This window comes from Cibotium barometz, chromosome 12 (assembly GCF_041138505.1).
Source record: "Cibotium barometz isolate CiBa-2024 chromosome 12, ASM4113850v1, whole genome shotgun sequence".
NCBI lineage: Eukaryota > Viridiplantae > Streptophyta > Polypodiopsida > Cyatheales > Cibotiaceae > Cibotium > Cibotium barometz.
In genome coordinates this window covers 8156615-8163864 of record NC_141057.1, presented here as the reverse complement: position 1 = coordinate 8163864, position 7250 = coordinate 8156615, and the positions used below count along the sequence as shown (strand labels likewise).

The following is a 7250-nucleotide window of genomic DNA, read 5'->3' as shown; positions in this document are numbered from 1 at the left end:
TCTATTCAATCTTTAGCATCTACACACATAGCTTACTACTTTGCTAGTTTTGCTCACAAAGTTCATTGAGATGAAACTCCCCCCTTCCTCTGTCTCTATGTGCGTGTGTGTGTTGTGTATTTAAAAATATGCCGAGATAAAGTGTACTGAACGATGCTCAAAACTCCTCCTTTTATTACAAGATTACTAAGGGGATGATGATGCTTCTCTCTCTCTCTCTCTCTCTCTCTCTCTTCTCACAAAATAAATATTCTCTCCATTTCTATAAGAAGAAAAGCATTATTCCCTAATTAGGCATGTGGAAGACAAAAAAAAGATGGAGGAAATATAAGGAATTCTATTTAAAGCCTTGTCTGAAACTCTTAACTTCTAATTCGGAGCCTTTCTGTGACATCGAGACATATTTTGGATCTAAGGAGAATGATAATTATGCAAGGAACTAAACAAGAACTAAAATTATTACAATTAACCCTCCACTTTAGTTACCTCAAGCTCATACATTTGAAAGCTTATCTATCCTAGTCACCACCTACACAAGTGGCCTACCCATTTGGTTCATGAGCTCCCCTACAACACCTCATCCACAACATAATTTGGGATTTACACTTTCAACTACTCCATTTACAATTAACACGAAATCTAACCTTGGAATAATACAACTTAAAATGCAACTTGGCATTACACCCATGGTCCTAAAAATCAATATAGGGGCAGTATAACTCAAAATGCAATGCACCTTGCCATTTCAACCATGCTCCTAAAAATAAGTAGGTTGATGCTAGAAGATCATTCTCTAATAGTGTTGTTTTATGGTTGTGTATGAACCTCAATGGTATGGTCTTTTTTGGTTGGTGGTAGAGAAGACCTCCTTCTTTATCATGTGGGGTTTCTCTAAAATACTAAATAATGGTATTATAAGGGTGAGGGTTGTGTAACCCTTCAACTCTAGTTCATATGCATGCATAAGTTTTTTACACATTGCACATTTATAAATGTTTAAATATCTTTACACACTCGTGAATGTTTCATGCCTCAGTGACTATTGGATCAATTGTGCAATAGAAGGTTTTTGATATATATGAACTTCTTGGCTATGAATGCAAGCTAAATGCATTTATCGTTGAAAGGGACATAACGGAGAGATTCTTAGATAGTTTACTTAATAAGCCCTTAATAATGTGAATATTAAAGAGATGCACATGTTGTTTTATGGTTGTGTATGAACCTTTGATACATTCTTGAGATGTAAAGACCCTTGGCACCCAGCAAGATAGAGTAGGTTGAGGTCAACATAGAACTATATACAAATTAGAGTTTGAACACTAGAAACTGATTGGTCACAAAGGAAATAACATTGCCTTGTTAAAATAGTATGTGAGTTCCTACTCATGGAATTATATTATGGCATTGTCATATGCAAGAATCTTCTTGAAAGAATCATTTGCAAGTGAGGAAAGTTCAAAGCGCCTTTGTGTCACAAAGATTGGGTTAGTTGTTTGGAAGTTGTTGGAATAGCCTTAGAGTTGTTGACTAACCAACCGCCCTAGGAATGAAAGGATGTAGATCTGTTTCAACGGAGGATGCTTAAGGATGTAGATCCGTTTCAACGGAGGATGATTAGTTATAAATCCATTGGCTTTTTGTTGGAGTCACTTTTGTGTAAATCCATTGTTGGAGTCACTGTTGTGTAAAAGGGGATCTGGGACGTTCCAATGCACTAAAAGTTGCGGCTAGTCTTGGCTCTCCTTGTTGGGGGCATGGGCGTCAACGGCTCATGATTACTACACGCAGACTCTGGTAGAAAGCCTAATTTGAATAAAGTAACTAGTTACGCGTGTTTGAGGAGTTTCAAGCCGAGACAAACCGCACTCGCCGACGACCCTTCGATCACAAACACGTGCGCATGTGACAGCCGCCACCATTGCCATTGCCTACTATGACCATAAATATTGAGCCATTGCCATGGCCGTGAACTGAGCTCACTGGGCCTGCTATTCTCTCTCACAAATTTGTGTAGATTGAAGTGATAAACTAGGGCTCATAGTCTGTCTGTCTCTCTCTCTCTCTCTCTCTCTCACACACACACACACAGAGTGTCAATCGCAGCCCACAATGAAGCGCGCCGTTCTAATCGCAGCTTTTCTAGTAGTTATGTACTGCAACTTGCTCCCTGCTGCTACAAGTGCAACCAACACTTCTGTTGTGTCCGCAGCTTGCGACAAGCTTGGCATCCCGCAGGGCAGTGCCTTCTGGAGCCACCTGGGCTTTCTATTTACCCGGCTGGTGGAGAACACCCCCTACACGGAGGGCTACTCCTTCAAGACCCGCACGGGCGGTGGCGACGATCCCGCCTTCGGCGAGGCCTGCTGCAAAGCTTCCTGCTCGCCTTCGCAATGCGACGAATGCCTTCGGCAGCTCTCTAGCGACATATGGCGAATCTGCAACAGTGCTCTCGGAGCCCGCGTTGAGTACCCTGATTGCTGGATCCACTATGAATGCTACAACTTCTAAGGGACCCTTCGAGATCAGGTCGCTGCTCTATAGTATTAGAAAGTTCGCCATGATATTCTCTCTCGCACACACATTTATTATCGTCATAATCCACCACTGTTGGTGTTCTAGCTTAATGCATACGAGATATTGTTGTTCTATAGATATGTCACCTTGGGTCTTGAACCTCAAGGTCCTATACTTTATGGAATAAACACTTGGAATTGAACACACAAAATGCGATGGCATGGGAAAATGGTTATTTCCTACTTGGCTTTGTTCTTTTGGTAATTCGAAAGCTTGAAACCAGTGCATTAAGAGAATTGTTTGTTGTCCTCACAAGAAAGGAGCAACACCCTCGGAAAAGCAGAAACTCAGCATGCAAAATGATAGCCTACCAAATTACTTTAATTCGCAAACTTGGCAAGGTCATCTCTAGATGCGAATAATGTTTTGTTCTTTTCATTGAATTGCCTTATAATACTTGATTTAAACCGAAAGGATTTCCAATGATGTGTTTAAGAAGCTCCATAGCATTAAACATTCCAAAATCGTGCGTGGGGCACAAAATGCATGAAGTTTTATAGATAAATATTACGATGCTTTTGAGTAATATCGAGTCAATGAACATATCAAAAGTATACAAAGGATGAAAGCTTAATGAAAACGAGAATGACCTCATTTTTCCACGTCTATAGTCGATTAAATGACAAATATGAAAAGTTTTTATGGGAGCTTAATTCTTCTTCTAATATCATAACACGAGAGAGAGAGAGAGAGAGAGAGAGAGAGAGAACACAAAATGAGTAATGCATGTACCTTCACAAATAAAGACTTATCTGGCACTTGCACATAGTGCTTCACAACATTGAACCTTACATGTGTATGTTTTACACCTACTAAAGTTACTTCTTGAAATGCCATTGAAGAGTTTGATATTTATACTCTTGATGGCATACATATGTACAGTGGTCCTAGATATCCAAGAAAACAATATACAAAAGTTTTAAATGTGTGAGTCCATACTTTTAGTTTTTCATGCATGGCAATACCACATAAGTGTTTTTTTAATGAATACATCAAATGAATGATATCGTCTATTAATGAAAAACATATGGCATTTTTTTGAGAATATATATTGCAAATTTTAGAGCATTTTTTTCTAAGGAAATCTTTTAGGAAATGCCAAATTAAAATATTCGGTATTTCCAAAAGGTTTTTTTTTCTAGTAGGGATATTTAAAGAGAACTTGGAAAACTCTTTACTCAAGAGGAAAGGTTTTTCCAAAATGACACAAAAATGTGGCTTTAAAAAAAAGAGAACATTAACAGCCTAAGAGGTGGGATATGAATACTCATAGTCTTCTCATAAAACAAAATAAAATGCATACTTTCAGAATTCTAAATATGATCAGAGATTCAAATTGTCAAATGATCATGTTTATAAAATAAAAAAATCTATGCTAGAGAAAAAGGTCTATAGCTAAGTCATGGATAAAAATTGTACTATCATAATTGAATTTAAGCACTCTACATCCATGTTTACACCATCACTATCTTGAACATGATGCATCACTTGCATCCTAGGATGATTTAGATCTATAAAGCATATTTCTTTGATCTATCCATAAGATCACATTGAGTCTATCACATTGTATGTACTTTTGGTTACACCACCAGAAAATTATATTTTAAACTATAACACATCGAGGGCATAACAACGTTTATTTTGTCAGGATGTCGGGGATTCTATTTGTTGCACCGCAGCAAAATTTCACTGCTCAGCAGCGCTTCTAGCAACAAAATTTCGCTGCTCCACAATGCTTATAGCAGCAAAATTTCGCTACTATGGGCCGCGCCTATATCAGTGAAATTTCACTGTTGTACAGTGAAATTACGCTGCTATTTTTTCACTGCATGAAATTCTAAAGAGTTGTTGGATGTTGAATTTTAGAAACACGTTACATTTAAAAAATATCCATTAGAACCCTTGGAGCCACGTTTCGAGCAAAAATAAAAGATAATTGAAAACTTTTGAGAAGCGAAACAATGTCAAGATCATGAATCTATCCCATCTTGTAATAAATCCATATGTGTTGCTTCATCAATGTCTATATCTAATGGAAGCTCAATAAATCCATATGTGTTGCTTCATCAATGTCTATATCTAATGGAAGCTCAATGAAAAGATGGGGTTCCATATTAGTATCAATATCACTATCATGATCCAATGAAGCACTGTCAACGATTCATAGGTGACTCATCATCTTCATCGGATTGATGTTCCTCATGCTCTTGATCGGCTCCCTCCAAAATGTTTTCTTCATTGTCTTCTTCCAATGAGCCGATTTGAGGTAGTACTTGCACCTCATCCAGAGATTCGGCGTCCATATCTTGATCTTGAAAGATATGTTTTGATCAAGGGGAATATCACCACTTTGGATCGATTCGATCCGCATGAAACACAACCTAATATCACAAAGAAAAGGGGTTACACTTTTATTATACTACATCAAGATTTAATTTGGGATTGGTTGGATTACTAACTTGTTGACATTCAGTGAAGTAGAAGGATCTATACGAGGTAGATGTTTTGAGATTTACACAAGAGACTCTTTAAGTCCTTTAAGGTTTTCATGAACCTTTCAAGGAAAAAGATCCATCGAACATGAACAACACCACACAATGCCACTTCATTAACCAAATGGACCACAAGATGCAATTGGCTAGTGAGAATTGTTCTACTGAGAAAAGTTATCCTCAATCATATACACTCCCTCAATAGCATTGAGATGAGCCAGCTCAATGGATGTAGGATCCATCTCCTTTAAGGATAAGTACCTACATACATAGCAATCGTGTGTGCTATTTACCAATACATAACTTGTGAGTGAATGAGAATACCAAATAAGCAATATAACTTAGGGAATTGAAGAGAATCATTTTGTGTAATCCATACCTAGCATAGAGAGCGCATAGAAATAATATGTCAAAATATTAGTAAGGAGAGTATATAGAACATGAAACATTTTCTATTTGAGAGAATAGAATGAGGTAGTCTTACCAAAGAAGATTTGTGACACTTGCATCACTCCATCCATAAGTTGTTTGCAAGTTCAATAGCTCCAAGTTTGCTCACAATGTGGAGTATGAACATCCCTCATACAAAGGGGTGCTTATGCATAGCCTATGCATACCCTATGCATAGTTGTTATGCATAGGGTATGCATACCCTATGTATAGTTCTTATGCATAGTCTATGCATAGTGCTAATGAATTAATGTTTTGATTTATTATGATCATTTTTTGTAGGTATATTCAAGAAAACGTGCCAAGGGTTCCGCTACGCAATGGTTCATACGGATTCGGCTAGAAGAGGTAAGCCCTCTTTTTCCATTCTTTATTTATTCTTCTTCTCTTTGTGTTTAGCTATCATCCGAAAGTGGCACTTCCACCCTGCTTGTCTGAGTAGTATTGTAGGAGGTCTTAACAATTTTCTAATATCACATGTTGCCTTTATTGTCTAAGCTTTGTGTTTTTGTTTTTTCTTGGTTGGCTTGACATTGTTGAGGTAAGCTCTCTTATTCATTCAACCTCATGTTTATTTCACCCTTGGGTGCCGAGTTTAGGGTTTAGACTTATGCATAGAGATATCACTACAAGGGATCGGGCTCATACCTGCGCTCCTAGTCGCGAAAAATGACTTGTGAAAAAAAAGTAGCGGGCCTGTGTATCATCGCGGCCAGAGACATGCGTGTAAAAGCGCATGTATAGACACAGTCAGACGCACTGATACGAGGGCTTTTACACTCATTTTGTCAGTTTAGCTGCGCTTATACACGCGCATGTCACAGAGTATCCACGTATATACACGCGACTTTTACAAAGTTGACGCGTCTATACACGCGAACAGAGAGTAAAAAAAAAATCTAGAGAGTGCTATTTGGTACCTGAATGCTGTTCCAACATTCCAGCACCCAATAGCACTCTCTGGATTTTTTTTTGGTGCATTGCACCATCCACGAGGAAGATTTAGTGCATTGTCAATACACGATTCAAGAACGACATGAATGCATACATTGTCAATACACGATTGAAGACAGACATGAATGCAATACTATCAATTCACGATTCAATATTACTATCAAAATTTTATGTGTACACATATATACAAGGGATCCACATGTCGAAGTAGCCCATGGCTTCAATTATAAACAAATATATACAAAATCAAATTGGTTTGTCTAAAAAAGCCCACGGCTTCAGTTACAAAAATATATATACAACCAAATCCTCAATATGGAATGTGATACTATAAGTCTGAGTACTACTCAGATCCAGATGATGACCCGCTGCTCCCTCCATGATTAGATGAGCTCACATCGGTATACATGTCTGATGAGTAGTGCTCATGTCCAGCAGGAGCAGTGGCGGCGAGTGGATCATCAGTGCAGGAGCATCAGCAGGCAGGTGCAGCAACAGCTTGTGCCTGTTCAAGTAATATATCGTATATAAGTATATATATATGTAATTCAAAAAACCAAAATCATTCGCTTAGAGTTTTCAAGTACCTGTCGACCGTATGGTCTCATGGCCATCTCAAACTACACGTCCATAATACATCCCTCGGTTCTGAAGAGGGCCCACATGTCACGTCTGCTATGCCAGCGAGCATACCCAGTATTGTGGGCTATGGGCTTTCTCCCCATAACCCGTCACTGTAACATAATCAACACAATTTGTAAGATTAAAACAATCATA

The 7250-nt window shown here is 38.2% G+C and overlaps 1 pseudogene across 1 annotated transcript in view; it reads left to right on the top strand.

Moving 5' to 3' along the window:
• The first annotated feature begins 1970 nt into the window (after positions 1 to 1970).
• The window catches only part of LOC147633018 (antifungal protein ginkbilobin-like protein pseudogene), a 104190-nt pseudogene continuing 98910 nt past the window's right edge, over positions 1971 to 7250 (top strand). Inside the window, exon 1 of the transcript XR_015267038.1 lies at positions 1971 to 2529. The product of XR_015267038.1 is annotated as an antifungal protein ginkbilobin-like protein pseudogene (transcript). The remainder of the gene's footprint in view (positions 2530 to 7250) is intronic.